The sequence below is a fragment of the Patiria miniata genome, unplaced genomic scaffold (genome assembly GCF_015706575.1).
Source record: "Patiria miniata isolate m_02_andy unplaced genomic scaffold, ASM1570657v1 HiC_scaffold_1, whole genome shotgun sequence".
In the NCBI taxonomy this organism is placed as follows: Eukaryota; Metazoa; Echinodermata; class Asteroidea; order Valvatida; family Asterinidae; genus Patiria; species Patiria miniata.
The window spans coordinates 38,091,761-38,119,274 of record NW_024037047.1 but is presented as its reverse complement, the minus strand read 5'-3'; the positions used below and the strand labels follow the sequence as shown (position 1 = coordinate 38,119,274).

Below are 27,514 nucleotides of genomic sequence, written 5' to 3'. Positions count from 1 at the left end.
TTCATTAGTGCACAGACTAACCCTCTCTTTTTTTCTTTTGCAGTTTTTTTTTCTTTCTTCCCTGTCTCTTGTCCGAGTGTACTTGCAGGTATTGACGACGGCCGGGACGGGATGTTCTCTGAGGGTCCGCTGTTGGGTTTTGTGAGTTGAGTTGTGCATGTTTAATTTCATGCTTTTTCTTAGAGTTTTATTGTGTAGTGGGGCCCCTGTGTTTGTATGTATAGGTGTTGAAGTCAAAGACTTGCTTTCCAAATGCAACATAGCCATTTGGAATACTGGTGCCAAATGTCTAGAGTCTTAAGACTCCAGAGAGTAAATCACAGCAGAAAAGCTGACTCTCGAGGAAATTTTTCCCAAAAGTGACGAAGAATGGCGTTATGGCGTTTTGGAGGGAAACTCTTTGATTTGATGTTGAAATCAAGTTCATTAGTGCACAGACTAACCCTCTCTTTTTTTCTTTTGCAGTTTTTTTTCTTTCTTCCCTGTCTCTTGTCCGAGTGTACTTGCAGGTATTGACGACGGCCGGGACGGGATGTTCTCTGAGGGTCCGCTGTTGGGGTTTTTGTGAGTTGAGTTGTGCATGTTTAATTTCATGCTTTTTCTTAGAGTTTTATTGTGTAGTGGGGCCCCTGTGTTTGTATGTATAGGTGTTGAAGTCAAAGACTTGCTTTCCAAAATGCAACATAGCCATTTGGAATACTGGTGCCAATGTCTAGAGTCTTAAGACTCCAGAGAGTAAATCACAGCAGAAAAGCTGACTCTCGAGGAAAATCTTCCCAAAAAGTGACGAAGAATGGCGTTATGGCGTTTTGGAGGGAAACTCTTTGATTTGATGTTGAAATCAAGTTCATTAGTGCACAGACTAACCCTCTCTTTTTTTCTTTTGCAGTTTTTTTTTTTTCTTCCCTGTCTCTTGTCCGAGTGTACTTGCAGGTATTGACGACGGCCGGGACGGGATGTTCTCTGAGGGTCCGCTGTTGGGGTTTTGTGAGTTGAGTTGTGCATGTTTAATTTCATGCTTTTTCTGAGAGTTTTATTGTGTAGTGGGGCCCCTGTGTTTGTATGTATAGGTGTTGAAGTCAAAGACTTGCTTTCCAAAATGCAACATAGCCATTTGGAATACTGGTGCCAAATGTCTAGAGTCTTAAGACTCCAGAGAGTAAATCACAGCAGAAAAGCTGACTCTCGAGGAAATTCTTCCCAAAAAGTGACGAAGAATGGCGTTATGGCGTTTTGGAGGGAAACTCTTTGATTTGATGTTGAAATCAAGTTCATTAGTGCACAGACTAACCCTCTCTTTTTTTCTTTTGCAGTTTTTTTTTCTTCCCTGTCTCTTGTCCGAGTGTACTTGCAGGTATTGACGACGGCCGGGACGGGATGTTCTCTGAGGGTCCGCTGTTGGGTTTTGTGAGTTGAGTTGTGCATGTTTAATTTCATGCTTTTTCTTAGAGTTTTATTGTGTAGTGGGGCCCCTGTGTTTGTATGTATAGGTGTTGAAGTCAAAGACTTGCTTTCCAAAATGCAACATAGCCATTTGGAATACTGGTGCCAAATGTCTAGAGTCTTAAGACTCCAGAGAGTAAATCACAGCAGAAAAGCTGACTCTCGAGGAAAATTCTTCCCAAAAGTGACGAAGAATGGCGTTATGGCGTTTTGGAGGGAAACTCTTTGATTTGATGTTGAAATCAAGTTCATTAGTGCACAGACTAACCCTCTCTTTTTTTCTTTTGCAGTTTTTTTTTCTTCTTCCCTGTCTCTTGTCCGAGTGTACTTGCAGGTATTGACGACGGCCGGGACGGGATGTTCTCTGAGGGTCCGCTGTTGGGGTTTTGTGAGTTGAGTTGTGCATGTTTAATTTCATGCTTTTTCTTAGAGTTTTATTGTGTAGTGGGGCCCCTGTGTTTGTATGTATAGGTGTTGAAGTCAAAGACTTGCTTTCCAAAATGCAACATAGCCATTTGGAATACTGGTGCCAAATGTCTAGAGTCTTAAGACTCCAGAGAGTAAATCACAGCAGAAAAGCTGACTCTCGAGGAAAATTCTTCCCAAAAAGTGACGAAGAATGGCGTTATGGCGTTTTGGAGGGAAACTCTTTGATTTGATGTTGAAATCAAGTTCATTAGTGCACAGACTAACCCTCTCTTTTTTTCTTTTGCAGTTTTTTTTCTTCTTCCCTGTCTCTTGTCCGAGTGTACTTGCAGGTATTGACGACGGCCGGGACGGGATGTTCTCTGAGGGTCCGCTGTTGGGGTTTTGTGAGTTGAGTTGTGCATGTTTAATTTCATGCTTTTTCTTAGAGTTTTATTGTGTAGTGGGGCCCCTGTGTTTGTATGTATAGGTGTTGAAGTCAAAGACTTGCTTTCCAAAATGCAACATAGCCATTTGGAATACTGGTGCCAAATGTCTAGAGTCTTAAGACTCCAGAGAGTAAATCACAGCAGAAAAGCTGACTCTCGAGGAAAATTTCCCCAAAAGTGACGAAGAATGGCGTTATGGCGTTTTGGAGGGAAACTCTTTGATTTGATGTTGAAATCAAGTTCATTAGTGCACAGACTAACCCTCTCTTTTTTTCTTTTGCAGTTTTTTTCTTCTTCCCTGTCTCTTGTCCGAGTGTACTTGCAGGTATTGACGACGGCCGGGACGGGATGTTCTCTGAGGGTCCGCTGTTGGGGTTTTGTGAGTTGAGTTGTGCATGTTTAATTTCATGCTTTTTCTTAGAGTTTTATTGTGTAGTGGGGCCCCTGTGTTTGTATGTATAGGTGTTGAAGTCAAAGACTTGCTTTCCAAAATGCAACATAGCCATTTGGAATACTGGTGCCAAATGTCTAGAGTCTTAAGACTCCAGAGAGTAAATCACAGCAGAAAAGCTGACTCTCGAGGAAAATTCTTCCCAAAAAGTGACGAAGAATGGCGTTATGGCGTTTTGGAGGGAAACTCTTTGATTTGATGTTGAAATCAAGTTCATTAGTGCACAGACTAACCCTCTCTTTTTTTCTTTTGCAGTTTTTTTTCTTTCTTCCCTGTCTCTTGTCCGAGTGTACTTGCAGGTATTGACGACGGCCGGGACGGGATGTTCTCTGAGGGTCCGCTGTTGGGTTTTGTGAGTTGAGTTGTGCATGTTTAATTTCATGCTTTTTCTTAGAGTTTTATTGTGTAGTGGGGCCCCTGTGTTTGTATGTATAGGTGTTGAAGTCAAAGACTTGCTTTCCAAAATGCAACATAGCCATTTGGAATACTGGTGCCAAATGTCTAGAGTCTTAAGACTCCAGAGAGTAAATCACAGCAGAAAAGCTGACTCTCGAGGAAAATTCTTCCCAAAAAGTGACGAAGAATGGCGTTATGGCGTTTTGGAGGGAAACTCTTTGATTTGATGTTGAAATCAAGTTCATTAGTGCACAGACTAACCCTCTCTTTTTTTCTTTTGCAGTTTTTTTTTCTTTCTTCCCTGTCTCTTGTCCGAGTGTACTTGCAGGTATTGACGACGGCCGGGACGGGATGTTCTCTGAGGGTCCGCTGTTGGGGTTTTGTGAGTTGAGTTGTGCATGTTTAATTTCATGCTTTTTCTTAGAGTTTTATTGTGTAGTGGGGCCCCTGTGTTTGTATGTATAGGTGTTGAAGTCAAAGACTTGCTTTCCAAAATGCAACATAGCCATTTGGAATACTGGTGCCAAATGTCTAGAGTCTTAAGACTCCAGAGAGTAAATCACAGCAGAAAAGCTGACTCTCGAGGAAAATTCTTCCCAAAAAGTGACGAAGAATGGCGTTATGGCGTTTTGGAGGGAAACTCTTTGATTTGATGTTGAAATCAAGTTCATTAGTGCACAGACTAACCCTCTCTTTTTTTCTTTTGCAGTTTTTTTTCTTTCTTCCCTGTCTCTTGTCCGAGTGTACTTGCAGGTATTGACGACGGCCGGGACGGGATGTTCTCTGAGGGTCCGCTGTTGGGGTTTTGTGAGTTGAGTTGTGCATGTTTAATTTCATGCTTTTTCTTAGAGTTTTATTGTGTAGTGGGGCCCCTGTGTTTGTATGTATAGGTGTTGAAGTCAAAGACTTGCTTTCCAAAATGCAACATAGCCATTTGGAATACTGGTGCCAAATGTCTAGAGTCTTAAGACTCCAGAGAGTAAATCACAGCAGAAAAGCTGACTCTCGAGGAAAATTCTTCCCAAAAAGTGACGAAGAATGGCGTTATGGCATTTTGGAGGGAAACTCTTTGATTTGATGTTGAAATCAAGTTCATTAGTGCACAGACTAACCCTCTCTTTTTTTCTTTTGCAGTTTTTTTTTCTTTCTTCCCTGTCTCTTGTCCGAGTGTACTTGCAGGTATTGACGACGGCCGGGACGGGATGTTCTCTGAGGGTCCGCTGTTGGGGTTTTGTGAGTTGAGTTGTGCATGTTTAATTTCATGCTTTTTCTTAGAGTTTTATTGTGTAGTGGGGCCCCTGTGTTTGTATGTATAGGTGTTGAAGTCAAAGACTTGCTTTCCAAAATGCAACATAGCCATTTGGAATACTGGTGCCAAATGTCTAGAGTCTTAAGACTCCAGAGAGTAAATCACAGCAGAAAAGCTGACTCTCGAGGAAAATTCTTCCCAAAAAGTGACGAAGAATGGCGTTATGGCGTTTTGGAGGGAAACTCTTTGATTTGATGTTGAAATCAAGTTCATTAGTGCACAGACTAACCCTCTCTTTTTTTCTTTTGCAGTTTTTTTTTTTCTTCCCTGTCTCTTGTCCGAGTGTACTTGCAGGTATTGACGACGGCCGGGACGGGATGTTCTCTGAGGGTCCGCTGTTGGGGTTTTGTGAGTTGAGTTGTGCATGTTTAATTTCATGCTTTTTCTTAGAGTTTTATTGTGTAGTGGGCCCCTGTGTTTGTATGTATAGGTGTTGAAGTCAAAGACTTGCTTTCCAAAATGCAACATAGCCATTTGGAATACTGGTGCCAAATGTCTAGAGTCTTAAGACTCCAGAGAGTAAATCACAGCAGAAAAGCTGACTCTCGAGGAAATTCTTCCCAAAAAGTGACGAAGAATGGCGTTTTGGAGGGAAACTCTTTGATTTGATGTTGAAATCAAGTTCATTAGTGCACAGACTAACCCTCTCTTTTTTTCTTTTGCAGTTTTTTTTCTTTCTTCCCTGTCTCTTGTCCGAGTGTACTTGCAGGTATTGACGACGGCCGGGACGGGATGTTCTCTGAGGGTCCGCTGTTGGGGTTTTGTGAGTTGAGTTGTGCATGTTTAATTTCATGCTTTTTCTTAGAGTTTTATTGTGTAGTGGGGCCCCTGTGTTTGTATGTATAGGTGTTGAAGTCAAAGACTTGCTTTCCAAAATGCAACATAGCCATTTGGAATACTGGTGCCAAATGTCTAGAGTCTTAAGACTCCAGAGAGTAAATCACAGCAGAAAAGCTGACTCTCGAGGAAAATTCTTCCCAAAAAGTGACGAAGAATGGCGTTTTGGAGGGAAACTCTTTGATTTGATGTTGAAATCAAGTTCATTAGTGCACAGACTAACCCTCTCTTTTTTTCTTTTGCAGTTTTTTCTTCTTTCTTCCCTGTCTCTTGTCCGAGTGTACTTGCAGGTATTGACGACGGCCGGGACGGGATGTTCTCTGAGGGTCCGCTGTTGGGGTTTTGTGAGTTGAGTTGTGCATGTTTAATTTCATGCTTTTTCTTAGAGTTTTATTGTGTAGTGGGGCCCCTGTGTTTGTATGTGTAGGTGTTGAAGTCAAAGACTTGCTTTCCAAAATGCAACATAGCCATTTGTAGACAATTCAACATTGTGCATAATAAAATATACATGTATGATCAAGTACCGGTAGCTTTTTTTTGATAAAATCAATCAGTTTGTTTTTATAATACGTTTAGCTGCCTCATTGTTATGGCCTAATTTCATCCTCATTATCAGGTGAAATCCATTGTTTCAAATTGTATACTACCTCAATCTGCTGAAATGTTCTTTTTGTGGCATTTGTTCATGGAGGGTTAATCACTGGCTAAATCTTGCAAAATGCAAGAGTGACAAGTTATGCAAACTGTAGCATCAAGAATTATATACATGCCTTAAATTTTTAGATGTAATTTGAGGTAATGACAAATTGTAATACATGAACTTGAATTGGTTGTCATCGGCGATACTGATCAATTAGAGAAATGAAGGTACTTGTGTTGAACTAATTACTACAGTTTCAATGATTAGGGTAATTTGTTTTTTGTCAAGGTTGTCTTTCAAACAGAAATCGTGTGCAATATCCAAGGTAATTTTAAATACTCATGCAAGTATGATGCATTTGTTTTTGTAGGTAAAGTTCATCTCTGACGATTATACTGAAGAGATGTACATAACGCAGAAGATGCAGTGAGTTTATTGATGGTAAGTGAAAAATGTCACAAAAAGAACTGTGAAATAATGGTACCTGATGGATTATAACTAAGTGTAATCTGAAAAATGTTTCTTACATCAGCATACCCAAAATAATACCTAGTGGAGGAAAGATGAGGAAAGATGGTTTGTCAGACAGGTACATTTTGGAATGCCGCTGGATGACTTTAACATAAATATTTATCGTAGAGAGCCAACAAACAAGATAACTGGAACTTATGTGGATGGAGAAACCGAGCTGACTGAACTTCAGAGATGCTATGGGTCATCAACACCACCATTCTTCAAACCTTTAAAAAATCCTAGGACATGTAACAACCATCTTGCCGGATCATTCTCGCCCGGAGGGGACAACATGTCCTGAGCGCAATTGACCTTGCCAGGGTCAGGTCACGACCTGTGATGCCACCCAGGTCATACCAGAGGGAACAGGTCATCAAAGCAACGTACGAAGTAGGGGTCAAGGTGTAATTCCCTATGTGACCTATTTGGCACGTGGATCCAGCAGCTTTGGACGCTTCTATTTTTTCCAACCATTTTACGGTTTCTGTCCCCCACAGATGGGAAGACAGTGTTTGCTGACAAAAAAAGTTGAGAGCTGTACATGTGTACTTTCTTACGTGGGAGTATTTTGACACCCTCTTTAATTAGTGCCAGTTGCAATATTCCAGATTCGGCAATCGATTGCATTGTAGAACAGCTAGTAAAAACTCAACTGGATATTGAGATGCAAACGACCCAAGTAAAGTCTGCCTCACATGGACTTCTACCTGAAAAAAGACAGAAGTGCTGCACTTCTTCACACATACGCCTTGAAAAGAGCCACCCACTGCGTATCTCAATTGACAGAATGGAGTTGGTATGCAGATGAACAGTTTGGCTCTTTTGTAGCGGTAATGCTTGACAGAGATGTGGACAGTAAACTGATCAAAGGAAACTCTGCTTGTGGCAGTGTTTACAAACTTGTCTTAACCAAGAACATAAAGAAATATAGCAATACATGAGCATGTACTGTCCAAAGCTAGTCTTGCGTCTTGTCTATATGGTGCGGATACATACTGGGTTGTCAGCCTTTGATACCTGCTGCTCCTTTAGTGTGTTTCCATTACTGTTGCTTCTACACTAATGTGGACACAAACTGGACTGATTTCATCCGGGGCAGTAGAGGTCTCTAGTATGTTGCATGTTGAATTGAGAAAGATGTGTCTCCACGTTTCAGGATCATAACCTACTAAAGATTGTTCAGTACACAGAACTATGTACTTATGATCTTGACAGAGGAGCACTGTGGAAGAGATATGCAGACATCTTTAAAAATCTCTCATCACTTGCTGCATCAACCACTACTAGTGTGGAAGGCAAGCTGCTGATGATTGTGTTAGCTGGAGATTGGCCTTGTCAACCAGGCCCCCTACTTCAAAGGCAGCCTCAAGCATCGGCACATAATTGGAGAAGCAGCAGATGTTAGAGAAACTGTGATGCTTCAGCACTGTTTAGCATAGGCTGTATTAGCTACCATACTACCTAAGTGCCTTTCATGCAGACCTCCAGCTGACTCAGTGCTTGTGTACAGTCATCACCAACAAAGATGATATGATGGATGTGACTTGCAATAGACTGAACTTCTGATTCATTTGTACAGGTTTCTGTGCTTGGCCAAGTTACAGTGCCGTCATCCAGCCTTCAAGCATGGTTCAGGTGAGTGTAACTGTTGAATATTTTACTTAGATTGTATCATTGTAATGTAAGGAGCATCGTTTTGTCAGTTGTAAACAAAACCATTGAACTGAATCGAACTAAAATTTCACACAAGAAAGAACAATACACATGTATGCTTGTGATCATCAACAGCTGGTATAACATTGAATGTGAGATATTTGATATATTATGAGACATGTTATGTATCTTTCCAGAGGGAGTTTTGGGGGACACACTTTATTTTTTTTTTGTGGAACACCCTTGTGATGGATCCTCATGCATGTCATTCTCTTATCTGATTGTTTGTAGAAGCCATGAACCACAAATCAGCATGTTTCCTTCCAGTTTCCAATGAGCACTCTGACAGCATCACTTAGCATGCCAGTATTCAACATTGTGCAGGTGAGACAGATTGTCTGATGTTCTGGATTTTGGCATAATTATTATTATTTTTTTTTTTGATGTTTAAATTTTTGTTCTTAAAAAAATAAAATGAACTGAATTGTGTTTGGTTTGGATCATCTTCCCGGTGAGAATTTCTACTCTGGGGCTTGTGTGCAGACGCTGATTCCCATGCTATAAGGACTTGGGGCTTTCTGATGTTAATTGTGATCAACATAATGTGTCGCCTCACCTATACTTTTGTGAAGTGCTTAACTCAGCTGGTGATGTGTTACACATCATCTCGCACTTTTGTGAAAAAAATTTCATGCCACCAGACTAATATGTCAGACAGGAACGTGCATTGTAGTAAATATTTGTGTGCATTCCAAAGATAAGTATCATTAAAAACAACTGTACAATTGCATTATGCATCTAGCATGTCTAGGCAAAATTTCTTTGCAATAGCAATTTTCAAGCTAGAAATTTGTGATCATTTCTCTGATTACTGAAAATTTATATATGTACAACTTCGAAATACTTGCCAATTATGGCATAGGATTTGATGAAGAAGTAATCAATAAATCAATTAATTCTGTGTAGATCATCTCTGTAAAGATGGCTGTGTTGCTTCAGTTGCCACATCTCTACGTATGTTCTTCCTGTTAGCAAAGGCACACTGTGACAGCATATACTTTCTACATGCTAATACATGCACAGTATTGTTCAGGTGAGTAGATATTTAACTGACAATCTGTTGTGATTGTCACATTAAATGTTGCATGATTGCGGATGTAAAAGTTAAAAACTGCCTGAATAAGAATAACGGTTATAAAAGCTTTTACGCACAAAAATGTATAAATTTATACTTCAGTGTGAAAAAGCTTCCACAAGTAAAAATATCCTGCCAAATGAAAATAGCAATTCTTGGTGTTAAAACACAAGTACATGTAGTCATTAAAGGGAATATACAACGTTTGCTTTTTCTGTAATTTTGTTGTACTGACTGTTTTAAAGTTTTGTGTTCGTAGATGCTGGAAAAACCAAGAAAAACAATCATGACCTTGTAAGCTGGTTCCCTGACCCCACTGAAATTGAATGGTGACAGTCAGGCTAGCTTGTAGCCATTCATGGGTTATATCATTGATTGCAAAGAAAATGTGGACTGACTAAATACGGTAAATTTGGGACAGTATGTGAAAAGAGTCAGATTTTCCAAAGGCTGGTCGGTCAATTAGTGTTGGAAATTGTACAGAAATACCACTTATCTTAAAAATGATGGCATACAAGGTGACATGATTTTATAGGATGCTTTAGACTGTCATTTACCAACAGTCCAGTAAGGTATCACATACTAATTTGGTAGTTTTGTTTTGTGATGTATGCAAATGTTGTATTTTCCTGATTTTTTAAAAAGGTTATAATGTTTGTACTTTGGACAACGATTGCACTTGGCATGTGGAGTCTGACATAAAAAGGCCTTGAATACATTTCTAGAAATAATATTACACTTTCAGTAAAATGCAACTTGAAGTGATCGTGTCCAATAGTTGCTGAGCAGTTTGCAAAGATTTGTTGTGCCAAAAATTTACCATGCATAATTTGTGTAGAGTGCTGTTTATGATCAAGCATTTCATGTTTTGTTTTATTCAGGGAAAGACATATGCAAACCTATCAGCTTCCAAAGTCGGCAACATCCTGCTGTCACTACAGTCTCAGCACCTACCAGCTCCCACTCTGTCAGCAACATCCTGCTGTCACATGTCCAGCTACTGGTACTTGAAGTTACTGTGTGCTTGTACATTCTCAGCACCTACTAGCTCTCACTCTGTCAGCAACATCCTGCTGTCACATGTCCAGCTATTGGTACTCGGAGTTACTATTTGCTTGTACTTTCTCAGCACCTACCAGCTCCCACTCTGTCAGCAACATCCTGTCCAGCTACCGGCACTTGGAGTTATTGTGTGCTTGTACATTCTCAGCACCTACTAGTTCCCACTCTGTCAGCAACATCCTGCTGTCACACCTCCAGATATGTGGAGTTATTGTGCTTTTACAGTCTCAGCCAGTATTGGATTGCAAGTTGTCTTATGCTGCTACAACCTACACATTTAGCATTCTCTTGAACCTTGAGGAACCACCATATGAACAAAGAGACTCTGAAACACTCATAATAAACCTGTCACGGTGGTTTGTTGAACATTCGTATTATTTGGAGGACTTGCAATTAGCTCATATAGTCAACTAGCTATTCCAGTCCTCTGGAAGAGTTAGTTGGCTGCTTGAGGTTATTCTATACTAGTAGCATGCCTTTTTTGTGCACGGTCAAGAGTAGATCGAGAAAGCAGTTGTTTTTAAGGGCAAAACAATTGTTCTTGTTCCTTGAAAAAGTTGGTCAAAACATTTTCCCAACCAATTTTTTTTATTTAAACAGTAAGATAAAGGGCAACAAGGACTGTTTAATGCCATTTCTACTTGGTAGAAAAACAATTCAATGCTAATTTTTATCCAAGATATTCAAAGCTTTGGTGTTATTGGCAAAGAGAGTACCCACAAGAGTGGTTGTGACATGTACATGCAATACTGTTTGCAATGATTATGCTATTATTATGATAAAAATCGTGCAAAGTACGGCGTTAAAATGGGCTTTCTCCTTGTACATAGCACAATACATAAGTGATTGTGATCATAAATGTATTGAATTACATAAAATATGATTGTGGATAAATATTTGGTAATTTTGGGGAGGGGTGAGTGTAGGGGGGGGGGGGGGGAGGGAGGGAGCATATTAATGCCCGTGCATACTTTGTCTGATTGCTATGAAAATGTGATATTATCAAGCATTGGCTGATTCATGTTCGCACCAAGTATGCCAGTGTCATGGTCTCACTTATCAGGTGTGCGCACTTCTCCAAAAGGGACATTTAACTTCAATACGCACGTGCAAAATTGTGCTGCGGCTGTACATTATCGCCAACCTTATTGCGTGTGCTCACTGCACTGTGTTTGTGAAGAAGTGAGCACATTATAAGTAAGACTGTGACACTGGCTAAGCTATGAATTGCTACCGAGATAATTGCCTACTTTTGCGTCATTTCGTCTATGTTAATTTAAGTATTTGTTTACAATATCATTTATAGATTAAACTCATTAAAGAGACACTGCAGCCTGGCAAATGCGCAATTGGGCTACAAAATGCATTTTGAGTCGAATGGTGTTAAGTGCTCGGGATATAAACAACTACACAAACATCCATTGAAAATCACCTGGGGGGGGGGGCACTTTTGCAACCCTCAAAATATGTGTGTTCAGTGCTGGTTGAGATTCCAGCTGTAAACGTTTCACCCTCTGCGCACATCAACCGGATGTTTCAAGCAAGATATCGTAAACAATGCAAAACATGACATTTTCAAGGATTTCAGGGAACAATAATTTATGGAATTTTGAGGAAACATTTTTGCTATTTTGTTTGGTAGAATACTATTGTTTTATATTAAAGAAAATGCTTTCATACAAATAAAAAAATTATACAAATAAAAATGTGTTGTGTTTTTTAATCACAGATAGGATATGGTTATATCACATTTTAACCCATTAAAGTCCATGGCCATTTTATAATCTGCGTTGTTTCATAAAAAAATTGTGTATGTTGTTTCATAGCATCTTTTAAAACTCGTCATTCAACCCCAAAAAAATTGAAAAGAAAATGAAAGATGATGAAATACGCTTTAATTTGATGTGTGTCTTGAACACGTTGGAGAGTGAGTATTTTCCCGAATTTCTGAAGTGTGAGCATTTACCATTGGGGTCTATAAAAGTTTATTTACTGGTCTGCTAACTTTAAGCCACGTTAGTTTTGCGCACCGCGTAAACAACTTTCGTCTTACTCTATTGTTAAGTTTAAGGAATCGTTCAGTTTGAGAATACACTGTTCTAGTTTTCGGACCCAAAACCTCCAGCCAAACACGACGCAAATAAAAAAAAACCAGCGGTGATATCTGCATGTACAGCTTCATGTATGTATTACGCAGACAATTTATTCAGCCACAAGAGGGCGTCCTTACATTTCACAATGCAGGTTCTTTAAAGATTCTCATTTTCAAGTTAAGCACACCTCTGTTTAACCACAGGCTGTGGTTTCATTGTGTGGAAATCATTTTGAAGTTTAAAGTGTATTTCATTGGAAAACAATGCTGAAAGTTCAAAAATAAAAAAAAAAAAGAAAAAAATTACATTCAATGAATTTCAGATTATAAGGAAGCATGAACATAAAATCTGTCAAAGTTAGCCGAAAATCGGCTAAAACGGTCACTGTGGACAGGATTAGACCTCGGCAACACGTGCGCTGCATGCGGCCGGGCTGACTTACATACGATGTATGTGCGTACATATATGTACAACGTACGTGCATGTCATATGCACATCGTGGAAGTCCTGTGCATGTTTTAAAGCTCTCTACCGCAACTTGCGCAAGGGTATTTTTAGCCGACGTCGCGTCAACTGCGTGAACAATTTGACAAGCTGGGAACTTGGCACTGTTGAGGCAAATGTTAACCCTATTATTTAATAGGAAATTCAAGATTATATCTGTACGGATTGATTTGTTAGCAATTTTTGAAAAAGGAAAGTTCTTTTCAACGGAACTTCCGGTCTGATGACGTCATACGCCTAAAACTTTGCACACGTCTTAAGTGGGTCAAGATCATCATATACACCAATTTTTAGGCGATTCCAGCAACTTTCGTTACGGACATCTATTCAAAATTCATTTTTGAAAATGTTCAACCTGTCGCTAGAGGGCGATCAAAGATTGCATGACGTCATCTGTAGATGATTTGAAGAATACGCTCAGCCAAGAGACTAACACCGTTGAAAGCAAGTTCATATCTATTACCCCTTTTAAATAATAAGCCACTTCCGGTTTTGGCTTTTTTCGACAGGAAGCAAGGGTCACGTGATTTCACGCACACTAAATGAAATAAAGACCTCAACCTACTCTACCACCTGCCGGCAACAGAATGCTGCGGACGCATACGGTTGATTTCTTATGTATTTTTAAATATTAAAAGTGTCACAATTTAATTGCCCATTAATAAACACCGGATGACGTCATCATGACGTCATCATTACACAATGCTGTTTGAGTTAGGGTCTTTCCTTGGACAAAGATTGGTGTAAATGAATTACTGGCAAATAGTCGAAAATGCCCTTTGAAAATCGACAATTTCTTTTTAATTTCTGTGTACAAAGTCTATGGTAAATATTAAATATTCAAGAAGAAGAAGAAGAAGAAGAGAAGAAGAAGAAGAAGAGGAGGAGGAGGAGGAGGAGGAGGAGGAGGAGGAGGAGGAGGAGGAGGAGGAGGAGGAGGAGGAGAACAAAAAGAAAGGCTTTTCCGCAACTTTGCGGAAAAGCCAAAAAAAAAAATGAGAACAAAAACAAAGGCTTTTTCGCAAATTTGCGAAAAAGCCAAAAATCTTAACGAAAACAAGAGCTGTTTCGGTGTGTCACCGAAACAGCTAAAAAAAAATCTTAACGAAAACAAGAGCTGTTTCGGTGTGTACACCGAAACAGCTAAAAACTTAAGAAAAGGTACAGCAAGGTTTTGATTTTCTCAGATGGCCGGCAGTGGTGTAGTGAGATCCAATGCTCGACTCTTCACCGGTGCTCTTTTCAGTGTCTCAGGAAGGTCGTATCCTCTCAAAAATAAAGATGGGTGAAGTTCATCAGGATATGGCTGGCCGTATTTAAAGTGGTTGCTGCAGACTGTAGTCGATGATTTTACTTTGAAATCCTGCCGTTAGGTCAGTTGAGTCCAGAGAGGGAAGTGTTTCTTATCCCTGCATGAGTGGAATCTGAGTGTGTTTACATGCTCTTTGATGACATCTATCAAGAGAAGAAGAAACGTAAGATAGAGATATTTATTGTTTGATGACGGAGAAAAAAAACCCACATAAGACTTCGCAATTATTTTTATGAGTAAAACAATGGAGTAGGCTAGCTAGCTAAGCCTACTACAGTACTAGCTGACTAGGACAAATATGTACATGTGTACATGTTTATTTTTTTCACATTTTCGTGAACAGAATATAAACAATCATGAAATTGTCTGTAAAAGTCACACATCGTTCGCTGACAGAAGTAACAATTAAACCATTATAAAAGCCACATATTTGTCCGATAAGAAAAGAGTCATAAAAGGGAGCTTTTGAGGGGCACAGAAACTTAAATGCATTGGCCGACACAATCATGACAGTGCAGAGTGTCCCGTGTTTCCCCGGTCGCGTGCCGGTCGTCGGCACATCGCGATTGCGTCGGGTCGGAACTGCGCGCTACTACTTTTTGTCGTGAGAACATTTTTTTTCTGTACATCAAAGTAAAGTAAAAATTCAAAGTAAAAATTTCGTTGCTCATTTTACTCATGAGTAGATGAGCAATGACTCACGAGTAAATGAGCAATGAAACTGAGTAGATGAGCAGTGACTCGTGAGTAGATGAGCAGTGACTCACGAGTAAATGAGCAATGAATTGAGCAGATGAGCAATGGAAATGAGAAGATGAGCAGAAAGTAGTTACTCACGAGTAAATGAGCAATGAATTGAGCAGATGAGCAGTGACTTATATATTAAACGTTTTTATCCGTTTCTTACCATTCGGAGCTTAACCTTCAAAACTGCAACATGAATGTTATTTCTGCAGTCAAACCTTATGCTTGTCACATGTGTGACAAAAGCTTCGGACGGAGATATAACCTACAGAGGCATGCAGACAATGTACATGCTGTAGATGATTCTGAAACAGATGAAGTTGAGGAGGATCATTCTGAACCTGATTGGCAAAGCCGTAGATTTGAAGATCTATATAATATGGAAAACTATGAAGCTGAATCTACGTATGATGAAGACGAAGATCTTGAGGACGATGATTCGGAATCCGAAACGGAGGTGGAAGATGACGAATTATCTGATGAAGACGAGTCTAGTTCTGATTTGGAAGACAACACCGCATATCGAGACTGGTTGAAAGAGTCCATAGAAGCCACCCAGGAGATGTGGAGTGACAAAATTTAATATGAAAAGTACATTAACGAGGATATGAGTAAAGATCAGGCCAAGGAAAAGGCCAACAGGAAGACCATGTGGGCAGTCGAGCGAATCTTTTTCAACAAATACAAGGATTTTTTACCTATATCTGAAAGACAGTGGCACTCATCAAGAAATTGTGGAAGATATCGAACGAAAATTGATTACGGGCATGAAATTGAACACTGCTCTGAACAGAATTATGCCTAGATACCGTAACACTTTTGACGGATTGTTCCAACAAGATGAGGATGAAGAAAACGATGAAGACAGTGATGATTAAAGACTAGTAGTTTCAAAAAGATTACTCATTTTTTAAAATAATCTAGCAGTGTCTTATAGGAAAAAAATAGTATTTGAAATAGTCTCCCCTTATCACTCTTATACAGTTATCCCTTATGGCTTAGAAGAAGAGCATGCCCATGCATGAAGATTTAAACTTGTGTGGGTTCTATATACGATGTGGCTTTAAATAGACAGTGTATTGTAAACCGGTATATGTCAGGTACAAAAGACAATATTATTAGAAACAGGTCTGAAATTATAAAATGGGCAGTTTATGATGACTGCATAATATTAGTGCACGTATATAAAGTTATATGCATGATAATGATAAATAAATTCTCAAATAATCCTTGAAAATCATCAGTGTGAAATGTTTTCCTTTTATTTATCTTAATACCCATTCCTTATTATTTGCTTTATCTGTTGACTACCTGGCCCCATACGTCATCCCTCATCAACAGTACAACGCTCCACGTGCACTAAACCGACCAGCAAATAAGTGCAATGACATCATAATTAAGCGATGGCCCCCGAATCCATTCATGGCTTGGATATGTTCACAATGCAGGTTGTTATTGAAGCGATTATATAACGGTGACGATAATCCTTTTATCAGCTTCCCATGACTGAGTCGTCAACTCAGCGGTCAGATTCTTCATAATTCAATACTCTGCTCAAAATTTTTCCTCGGTACCGCTAAATCTCAAGCTCAGCATTGACGCACAGCGAGGCATATACAAGTACATGTATCTAACGTTCTCTTAGCAATGCGGCCACAAACAACGATTCCATACGGGGAGATTTTAAAAACACCGCGGACAATGCACATGACCGGACTTGTCCGGTTGTTTGTCATCATTCGATGAGTCAGCACTATGACGTCACTGGATTCCCCCATTCGAGTACAAAGGCTATTATGATAGAGTGGAAACAGGCACGAGTATGATATGCGGCTTGAAAAATCCCTTCAATTCAGATGTATATAGGGCTTTTTACTGTACTATACGTAAATTTATGTTATGTATTTGTCCCTATGTACATCGTATTGTTTTCACTGCTGTGATACGTATAATATTCGATACCGTAATAATGGTACGCGCCTTTATTATTTAAATTTACGCAAGCCCCTCCGCCCGTCACACTCCCCCGTGGTGAATGGTAGATTCCCGTTGCTCATTTTATGCTAATGAGGGTCACGTGGGGGCCAAATCCGGACTTCTGATTGGTCGAGAGCCCGTCAAAAATGGGGAAAATATCCTGGTTAGACGGGCTTCACTACTGATATCACCTGGGCGGTGTCATTTTTACTTCCCGGATGCGCAGCACAATCGGCCAATGATGTGGTCCAATTTGATCATGAACATTTATGAGGTGTAGTGATACATATTATGACTTGTGCGTGACAAGAAGTTGCCAGTCAAGTTGATCAAAAGTCAAACAGTCTGAATGTTATGGTCTGGAATACTTACAATTCAAATAATGTGGATTAGCAAGACACTGGACGAACTCAAGCTCCACTTGGAATCTGTTTTTTTCGGCATCTAGGCCCTCTAGTTTAAACAAAAAAGACAGAAGTTTTTTTGTTAGTTTAGTAGTTCACAATGATATCATGGGGGATGTCTTGGATGTCTACACGCCCATGCTTAGGAACTGTTGACACCACCTAATAATGTAGTGCACTTGGATTGTTTACAAGCGGCACCTTGCTTGAGCAAAATTGTTTCCCAAATTCCATGGAAATGAAATTTCTGCAAGTTTGAAATATCCCTGTTCCTAATTCTAGCTTCTGCTGACAATTATCAAATATTCTTTTTAAATCCACTGTGAACCATTTTAGGTTCATGACATGGGGAGGCTCCAGTGTTCGACCGTGAGTGCTCAATTGTACTCACTCACTCTTAAGCCAGCAAAATTCTCCAAAGTTTTTGATGTGGCCAAAAAAGGTCCTCAGTATTTCACCAACCCAGAAGACTCAAGTCAATCTTTAAAGGAGACTTTTCTTCAATATTTTTCACAATCTATTTTCTTGAATTGCATGTTTTGAATACCTTAAGTTTGAGGCTCTCATACACCACCAGTGGCGTAGCCAGGAATTTTTCAGTGGGGGGGGGGGGGGGGGGGGGGGGGGGGGGGGGGGGCTGGAACATTTCATGGGGGGGGGGCGTCATGTAGGGGTATCAATCGCTTCTCAAAAGTGGGGGGGGGGGAGACCATACCTTGATCAGAACTGATGCGAGCGCGAAGCCCTTACGGCGTGGGGGTTCGGGGCCCGCTTTAATAAGGGCCCCCAAAAAATTGGATTCTAGATGTTCTGTGGTGTGATCTGAAGCAATTTCTTACCACTTTCTTCCATGCTTTAACTTATATTTTCTTAGCAAAAGATAATTATTTGAACATCGTTTTCGAGGTTGGAGTCATTGAATCAGCTATCGGTATTCTGAGCTATAGGTGTAGGGTTCGGGGCCCGCTTAAGGGCCCCGAAAAAAATTGGATTCTCGATGCTCTGTGGTGTGATCTGAGGCAATTTCTTACCACTTTAACCAATATTTATCTTAGCACAAAAGATAATAATGTAAACATAATTTTCGAGGTTTTCTCAGCTAAAGGCAAAAGAAATTTTGTTGAACAGTGTTTTCGAGGTTGGAGTCATTGAATCAGCTACCAGAATTCTGAAAAATTTTGGATTCTAAATGCTCTGTGGTGCTATCTGATACAATTTCTGACCACTTTAACCAATATTTTCTAAGGAAAGATACATTGTAGTAGTACATAATAGGGCCCTGTAAATGAGACACGAGTTCAAAAATCTGGGGGGGGGGGGACATTTGATATTGTGTCCCCCACCCTTCAAAAAGCAAAACTTTATTGTGTCCCCCACCCTTCAAAACGTGGGGGGGGGGGGGAACCAGTCCCCCTGTCCCCCAGGATTGACGCCTATGGCGTCTTGTAGATCACGTTACGCTTTATCGGTCAGCGGCAAAGTGCGACATTCTCGTCAAGCACTACACTTTTAACTTTCGAAGATAACGAAAGAAATACTTTTGATTCTCGATATGAAAAGATTCCCATAATGGAAAGATTTCCATATACGAAGTTCACTCAACACTCTGTGTACAAACCCTATGAGAGTGGACTGAAAAATTGTAAGTGTTTTCTAAGAAAATGCTTGTATTTTCTCACTGCTCAAATTGACTTTGATGACATGAAATTGCTATCTGGGGGCTTGTTAGTCAATACAGAGGAAAATTAGTGAACTTCGCATATGCCCCCATAATTTCCAATTTCATTTGCACACTTTTGCGTATCAAAAATTTCAACATAAAATTTCACAAAAATTAGACATCTGAAAAAGGCAGCACTTTTAGATTAGCTTATAAAAAGGGTGAGTATGCTTCTAAAGCAAAAAAAACCTACAAACTAAGCCTAAATGTGAAAATCAAAATTTGACAAAGTTCGACACGTTTTTGTACATGTGGAAGTGTGGCCTTTATTTACGGAGGTAAATTGGCCACATTTAGGCCTATGGGGCTAGCCCGTGGTGAGCGTTCGCGTAATACGCGAAGCATTTTGCCCACAGACACAATAGCAAATGTTGTTACAACTCGACTCGGGACAAGTCGACCGTTGAGACAGCTTGACTTAATGGAAATGTATACACGTGGAGCGGAAAAAGTTGCATGGCAGGACCAATCCCGGGTGCGGCACGGGCATATACTCGATGCACAGAGGGCGCTCCAATCCGGTGGCCGTCGCGTCGGGCCGGCGCGCCCTGCCCGCGAGGACCGGGCCCGGCCCAGCACGCAGGTACGGCAAGTGGGCGCACAGGCCCAGCACAAACGATGTCACCGTGCACGGTACGGCCACGTTGACCGACTGGGGATGAGATAAGTGGGCGCACAGGGCTGGCAAAAACGATGTCACCGACTCACCGTGCATGGTACGGACAAGTTGACCGGCAAATGGGCGCACAGGCCCGGCAAAAACGATGCCACCTTGCACAGTACGGCCAAGTTGACCGGGGTTGCGCGCACAGGCCCGGAAAAAAACGAACGATGTGCACGGACAACATGCTGCGCTATATCAGCTCTGTTATATGCAACCAAAAAAACCCCAAAACTTTTGTGTCATCACTCCCAGACGGCGATCAGCCGCCGTCAAAATCCCCGGTACTATCCCCAAAACTAGGCCCCAAAACATGCAAGGCGACTTGTCTCAACGGTCGGCTTGTCTTTCCATTTATCGCACATATGGTCGAGTTGTCTCAACGGTCGAGTTGTCTCAACGGTCGACTTGTCCCGAGTCGAGTTGTCTCAACGGTCGACTTGTCTGACCCCTGAATGGAGTGGACCTGTATTGTTGTGCCGGCAAGGTGCCGAGTTGGCAAGGTGCAGAAGTAATCGGTTTAATACCGACTCAAGCTCGTCCCCAGTGCTTACTTTATTTCCAACGTTGTTTAAATAGTAAACCCTGTATAGGAAACTTCCTTCCTGCATCCTGATTCGATACCGCAATTGGCTAGAAATGGATTTATATCGTGTACTTGGTGTTGTTATTCACAACGTGCAGGACGTGTTTTCGCGATCATTCGTCCACGCCTTCTCGAAAATATTCATTTCCTTTCCAGTTTGTTAATATTAATGTGGCGATTCATAATAATTTGAAAATCATCAAAACGTATTTTGTCACCCCGTGCTTAGGCACGCCATACTTTTTGGATGCAAATGTATACATTGCGTGGCAAATGTATACATTGGGGCCTATATGACACAGCGCACAAAAGCCAGTGCATGCTGCAGATGTAGGGAGATAACGTTGTTTTGGCGTACTATTATTGAAGTGCAAGACGATAACTTTTCTTTTGGCTGAGCCTGGCATAGCCAGACATACCTAGTCTGCGACGTGTAGACCAGTTCGAGGGCTTTCTCTCCAAGCTGTGAGCTGTGCTGTTTTGTGTATCCTTAAATAACGGAGGCCAAAGGCACTGGGGTAGGTTTATCTGTATAATTTATTATTTAATAATATTTATAAATCAGACCGATTACTTTGTTAGAAACTTAATTGTCACCTCACTTAATGTAATTTTTCAGGGTTTTTACTTCTACTGAAAGAAGTCTTGTCTTCTTCGGGATAATAAAGCTAGATAAGAGATAGATCTGAAGCTTGTCATTTGTCATGTCATCTGTTGAATAAAACAACGGCGAGGCCTGCCGACGGGTCGACCCTTGATATGTGGCTTTCCAGCTACTACAGAATGGCGACGAGGATGGGATGACATGCCGTTTTCCACTTCCAGACAAGACCCCTAGTGTCAAATTTAGTTCGAACTTATCATTATAGGGCGGTATCAAAGATTTGTTTATTATAAAATTTGTTTTTAAGAGTTTAAACAAACTTGCGATTATTTTTAGAAGCTTTAAGCTTTGTTCAAGTTTCAATTTCAGCCCGTCGTGCAAGTTGGCACATGGTTTGGAGCTACATGTAGAATATTAGGTCGTGTAATTTGTGTTTTTTTGGTCCCATTGATATTTTATTTACACGATTCACGTCGGTATTTATGGAAAATTAATGAAACACTGTAGTGATTGACTGGCGATTGTACATGTTTTTGTACACAATGAAGATGCCACACATGTGTTAGTCTTTTTAAATTATTGTACTGTTCTGTGTGACTTGAATCTCCTCACTTACTTACCGTATTGTCCTGACAATTTGATATTTGCACCATGGCCTTACCTGCAGATGTGTCTGATGCCATATTGCAATCGAACCAAGCTCTCGCAGACACTCTTGCAGGGGCATTTCAGAATTTAAAGTACCAGCGAGTCAGCACAGTACGACTGGTGAAATTTTGTGGGCCTCCCACTAGAGCTGGGGATCAGACCATACATGAGTGGTTGGCCGATATCGGGACATATTGTAGGCAAGTTGGACTTGGAGATGGGGAAAAGTGAGTACTGCCTTAGATTACTTGAGCGGGATTGCCAAGGAAGAAGTGCTATGTACCCCTAACGAACAACGGGATGATTTCAATAAGCTTACCGCGCTGCTGAAAACCGGTTCGGTTCTCCAGAGTCCGTTCAATCCTTGACAAGAACCCTGTACGGCCGAATGCAGTTGCAAGGTGAAAGCCTTACAGATTACAGTCGTGTACTAATTCGGTTGCATGATCGGATCGAAGCCGCTGCAGTAAATGCGCAAGAGAAAAATGCACTTGCTCAGCTTCGAGAAAGCACCTTGAAAGAACAATTCATGAAAGATGTGGAGGATATCTCAGTCAAGCGAGAATTGCGAAAACTCTGTCATAGCCGGGCCGATATCTTGTTTTGTGAGCTGCGTGAGTTTGCGTTGGAATTATTTCCTACCACGGAACAGTCACACCCCAATAATTCGGCGCCTGATGACTCTGATGTTGCAACTGCAACTGCTTATAGGGCCGCCGCAGTACCCGATAGCAAAGCGCTTTCTGAAGTTCTAGAGAACCAAAAACAGCTTGTTACTTCTGTACAGCAATTAGTAGCGCAGCAGACCTCGATGAATGCAGACATAAAAGTCATTTGTGATGGTGTGAAGCACTTGCTAACTTCACAGCGGCCTAAAAAGCCTATGGTCAAATGCTCATTCTGCAACAGGCCGGGGCATACTGCTGAAAATTGCTACAAGCGAAAGCGAATCGAAAATACAAAGCCTGTAGAACATGCTGGCAAGAACGCAGAAGGCCATACCTCGGGAAACGTGGATCCTCCGTCGCAGAGGGCAGTGTAACGGAGGCTCACACCGTATTTTTGCCCACGGACTGTGTACCCGATATTTCAGTTGTTTCTAATTATGTTATTGAAAGGGATGAGCCACTGGCCGGGAGTGTCAATCTTTCCGCTTCCGAGATTCGTAAAAGGCTCCTCGGTAAATGCCCTACTGCAACTGTTATCGTGAATGAGGTCACCACAAAGTGTTTGCTTGACACAGGCGCTGAGGTCTCTTTACTGTCAAGCCAGTTTTATCAAAAACATGTAGCAAACACCTTGGGGAAATTACAGCCCGTGGGCAAGCTCATCAAACTGATGGGCGCCAATGATCTCGAAATCCCAGTAGAAGGTTACATAGAGACCTCATTAGAAGTTTTGGGCCAAAGTTTTAAGGCTACTTTCGTAGTTTCTAGAGAGACGGTAGCATCCGCTAACGTCTCCCAGAAAAACTATTGCCCCGTTATACTTGGCTGTAACATTTTGAGGCGAATTGCAGCCAATTCGAAGAGAATTGGGTCTGTTCAGCTAGATCCAGACTGGGATCTAGCACTCCGTTGGTTGCAAACCGCAGTATTGGTTGAGCAGACGTGTACACGTGTGAACGTGTTGTTGTGCCCCCGCAAACTGTGGATAGTGTCAAGTGTATTTTGAACGACCACGACTTAAATTCGTTGCATAACAAGGAGTTTTTTTAGTGAGCAGCATTCCCCTTTGCTTGTCTAACAATGGTAGTTTCCGAGAAGTAAAGTCGGGTAACGAAGATGGTTCATATGTCAGGTGCTTGAAGGTGTCGGACAAATTGACGGTGCAAATATTAACTTGTATATAGCAAATGCTAGTGCAGAGCCCTTGATTATCCCGGCGCTCACTCAGGTAGCAGTTTTATCTGCAATTAATACTGAGGAGCAGATTTTCCTTGAGCAGGATGGGGATGGGCTTCACGTGTCAGTGCACCGTGTTGTAGCCAGTGTTCGCGAAGAAAACGAACCGAATGACTCCATAGATAGCAATTTGCCTTGCAATGAGCATGAGTTAAAAGAGGATGCACTGACAGATAGCCAAAATAGGGAAACCTTTGTTTTTCCAGACGGCACCAATTTTGTCATGTCTCCTGGTCTTACCTTTAAACACTTAGCACCAGAAGACGCTATTAAGGCAGCGGAATTAATTAAAAATTATATCGATGTTTTCTCAGCCGGGCCCTTTGATTTGGGTTATTGTGACATCATCCCTCACAAAATACGGCTGAGCGATGATACTCCAGTGAACCTCCCTTATCGGAGAATATTACCTTCTAAGGTTGGAGAAGTGAAGACCCTGCTTCAGGATCTTCTAGATAGGGGCATAATACGTCGATCATCTAGTCCTTACGCGAGTACCATCGTTCTTGTGCGTAAGAAAAGTGGCCAACTCAGATTATGTATTGACTACAGTTGCTTAAACGCGAAGACAGCCAAAGATTCATTTCCATTGCCGAGGATAGACGAAACCCTAGAGGCTCTTGGTGGCGCTAAAGTATTTTCTTCTTTAGATATGGCCCATGGCTACTTCCAAGTAGCCATGGAAGAAGATTCTATTGATAAGACCGCGTTTAGGGTACCTTGGGGACTCTATGAATTTTTACGTCTTCCCCAGGGTCTCATCAACAGCCCAAGTACGTTTCAGAGAATAATGGAACACATTTTCGGAGATCTGAACCTGTCGGAGCTGATTCTCTATCTAGATGACCTGTTAGTCTACTCTGCCACATTTGACAGCCACATTGAGAGACTTGACAAAGTTTTCAGTCGTTTCAAACAATACGATCTCAAACTAAACGGGTCAAAGTGTCAGTTATTCAGAGATTCCGTGGTTCATTTGGGTCATGTCGTAGACTCTAACGGAGTGTCAGTAGATCCTGATAAAACCGAACGAGTGAGGTATTGGCCTACCCCAACAACTGCAAATCAACTGCGTTCCTTCCTTGGGTTAGCCTCGTACTACAGGCGTTGCAGAGCCTTTACACGCGCTCACCGGTAAAGCACAATCAAAAGCAGGGAAGGCCACAGCCCCATTCGTTTGGACAGAAGAGGCCGACGTAGCTTTCAATGTTTTGAAAGACGTACTGTGCACGGCCCCTGTCTTGGCATATCCGTGCTTTGATCGCGACTTTGTACTTGAGAAGGATGTTCTGCTAAGGGTTTAGGCGCGTGTCAGGCTGATGACAGTGGGAAACTTCACTCAGTCGCGTACGCGAGTCGAAGTCTACGCGGAGCAGAGACAAATTATGCCGATTTATCCAGTTTCAAGCTGGAATTACTCGCCTTGAAATGGGCAGTGTCAGAAAAATTTCGCGACTACCTGCTTGGTTACCACACAATCGTGTGGACTGACCATAACCCTCTGTCTCACCTACAAACGGCAAAACTTGGTGCTACTGAGCAGAGATGGATAGCCCAATTAGCACCTTTCGATCTTGAGATAAAATATAGATCCGGGAAGACAAATAAGTGTGCTGACGCCCTAAGCCGCTATCTTCATGTCGCCTCAGTAACCTGCGTTGAACTACTAAATTATGGACTCACCTGCGAGGGTTCACAAGTACCCATTGATGTGTCAGCTCAGAATGCGCCCGAAACGCATACCCAAAAGACAGAAGGCACATCACAGGAGACCGCCGGTTCTGCCCCTGCGGTGCTCCCCTCGTTCTCACATGAGGAGCTTGCCTTCCTTCAGAAAGAAGATCAGTCGTTACGAGTTGTGTGGGACAGTTGGTATAAAAAAATGCAAGCCTTGCCAAAATATGGATGATGTTAAACTCACTTCCGAAGTGCGTGGTTGGTTGAAAGAATGGCCACGAATAACAGAACACAATGGCGTTTTGTATAGGGAAACTGTTGATCCAGCTAGAGGGACTGTTTTCCAACTCCTTGTTCCGCAAAAACTCCGTAAGTTAGTTTTGGAAGCAGCCCACGACCATTGGGGCCACCAAGGCATAATCAGAACATTGGCGTTTCTTCAGCAGCGCTGTTATTGGCCGGGAATGACGAATTGTGTCCGAAATCACGTTCAGACGTGTTTTCGTTGTACGTTGACGAAAGTGCCAACGCCAACAATTCGTTCGCCAATGCGGCATTTGCTGGCGTTTCAACCTCTTGAACGCCTTGCTATCGATTTTGTCAAACTTGATGTCGGTAAGGGGAAGATTGAAAATGTTCTCGTACTTACTGATGCCTACACTAAATTCTCCCTAGCAATTCCATGTAGGGATCAAACAGCGCCTACAGTAGCTCGTGTCTTAACAAGTGTATCAAGAGATTCCGGTGCACTGTTTAACTTTTATTTTATATTGTTTAACTTACACTTTTATATCCATGGTTCATATACACTATATGATTTATGGGAACCAAAGTCGAAGCTTAAGTAAAGCTAGTTCACATTATTGATTACCTTTTCAGAAAACCGCTACACACATTCTGAGTTGAATAGCGTGTGACCAAACTTGTATTGTAAAGTTACTGCTGATTTAAACTTTTATTTCCAAAAAGGAAAAATATTGAATTATATCGTACCCACCATTAGTAGTTCTGTACAAAAACCTTTAACTTAATATGCTATATTTGTGCTTGACTATATGACACAGCGCGCAAAAGCCAGTGCATGCTGCAGATGCATGGAAATTACGCTGTTTTGGCGTACTATTGACACAGCGCACAAAAGCCAGTGCATGCTGCAGATGCAGGGAGATTACGCTGTTTTGGCGTACTATTATTGAAGTGCAAGACGATAACTTTTCTTTTGGCTGAGCCTGGCATAGCCAGACATACCTAGTCTGCGACGTGTAGACCAGTTCGAGGGCTTTCTCTCCAAGCTGTGAGCTGTGCTGTTTTGTGTATCCTTAAATAACGGAAGCCAAAGGCACTGGGGTAGGTTTATCTGTATAATTTATTATTTAATAATATTTATAAATCAGACCGATTACTTTGTTAGAAACTTAATTGTCACCTCACTTAATGTAATTTTTCAGGGTTTTTACTTCTACTGAAAGAAGTCTTGTCTTCTTCGGGATCATAAAGCTAGATAAGAGATAGATCTGAAGCTTGTCATTTGTCATGTCATCTGTTGAATAAAACAACGGCGAGGCCTGCCGACGAGTCGACCCTTGATATGTGGCTTTCCAGCTACTACAATAATATGAAATGTGATACTGCATGTTCTCTCGTTAAGATCGTAACAGTTTAATTAAAATAAAATCATGTTTTCGTAACTCACGCCATGCTTGCGCTGCGACGAATTGATTCTGTTTCTACCCCAGACACCGCATTCAAAAACAAACGCAAATGTAACGCACAGGCTGGCACTAGACTACTCCTAATTTGCATACTTGTTCAAAAATCTTGCACATGCAAATGATCCAATACCACTTACCAGGGTGAGAGAGCAGGTAGTGGTGGGCGCGTACTGCTCGACACCCTGGGGACGAGGTTGGTACGACTACGACTACGTGGCACTAGTACGATAATCCTTTCCTAGGGACGATGGACACACATCTATCGTCTCTCTTCTGGCCTTTTTCTTGCCTTATTTACAGAACCTTCATGATATAAGACTTGAAAGAGGTTTTACTATGCATTGATATAATAAAATCAAATAATTAACACCAATATCATGAATTATTTCGATACAATAAAAAGACAAACCTCCTGCCGAATGCGCTGAAGCTACCGAAGTCGCCATTGTTGCACGCAGTCTGGTTCCCTGACTATGCCGTGACGTTGTCACCGAGTCAGGGGGGGGGGGGGGGGGGTTTCGATCCAACTCGGACCCAAACCACTCGACAACCAACTCGGACCAACTACCAACTCGGACCCACTACCAACTCGGACCTACAACCAACTCGGACCCACTACCAACTCGGACCCATGCATGACCAACTCGGACCCATCGTTTACAATAATTCGACAGC

General features: G+C 41.5%; 2 long non-coding RNA genes across 4 annotated transcripts; one reads left to right on the top strand and one right to left on the bottom strand.

Moving 5' to 3' along the window:
- Nucleotides 1-2,245: 2,245 nt before the first annotated feature.
- LOC119729990 lies at nt 2,246-11,233 on the top strand. 3 transcript variants are annotated; one of them, XR_005271339.1, is made up of 6 exons: nt 2,246-2,255; nt 6,301-6,371; nt 8,023-8,078; nt 8,388-8,480; nt 9,063-9,189; nt 10,113-11,233. It is a non-coding gene; the product is annotated as an uncharacterized LOC119729990 (long non-coding RNA). The 3 variants fall into 3 exon arrangements; XR_005271338.1 differs by lacking the exon at nt 2,246-2,255 and adding an exon at nt 5,166-5,216; XR_005271337.1 differs by lacking the exon at nt 2,246-2,255 and having other exon boundaries at nt 5,723-6,371.
- A 2,902-nt stretch (nt 11,234-14,135) lies between these two features.
- LOC119729983 lies at nt 14,136-27,314 on the bottom strand. The gene is made up of 3 exons (XR_005271336.1): nt 27,249-27,314; nt 17,296-17,376; nt 14,136-14,345 (listed from the first exon to the last, which is right to left on the bottom strand). It is a non-coding gene; the product is annotated as an uncharacterized LOC119729983 (long non-coding RNA).
- Between the last annotated feature and the right edge of the window lie 200 nt (nt 27,315-27,514).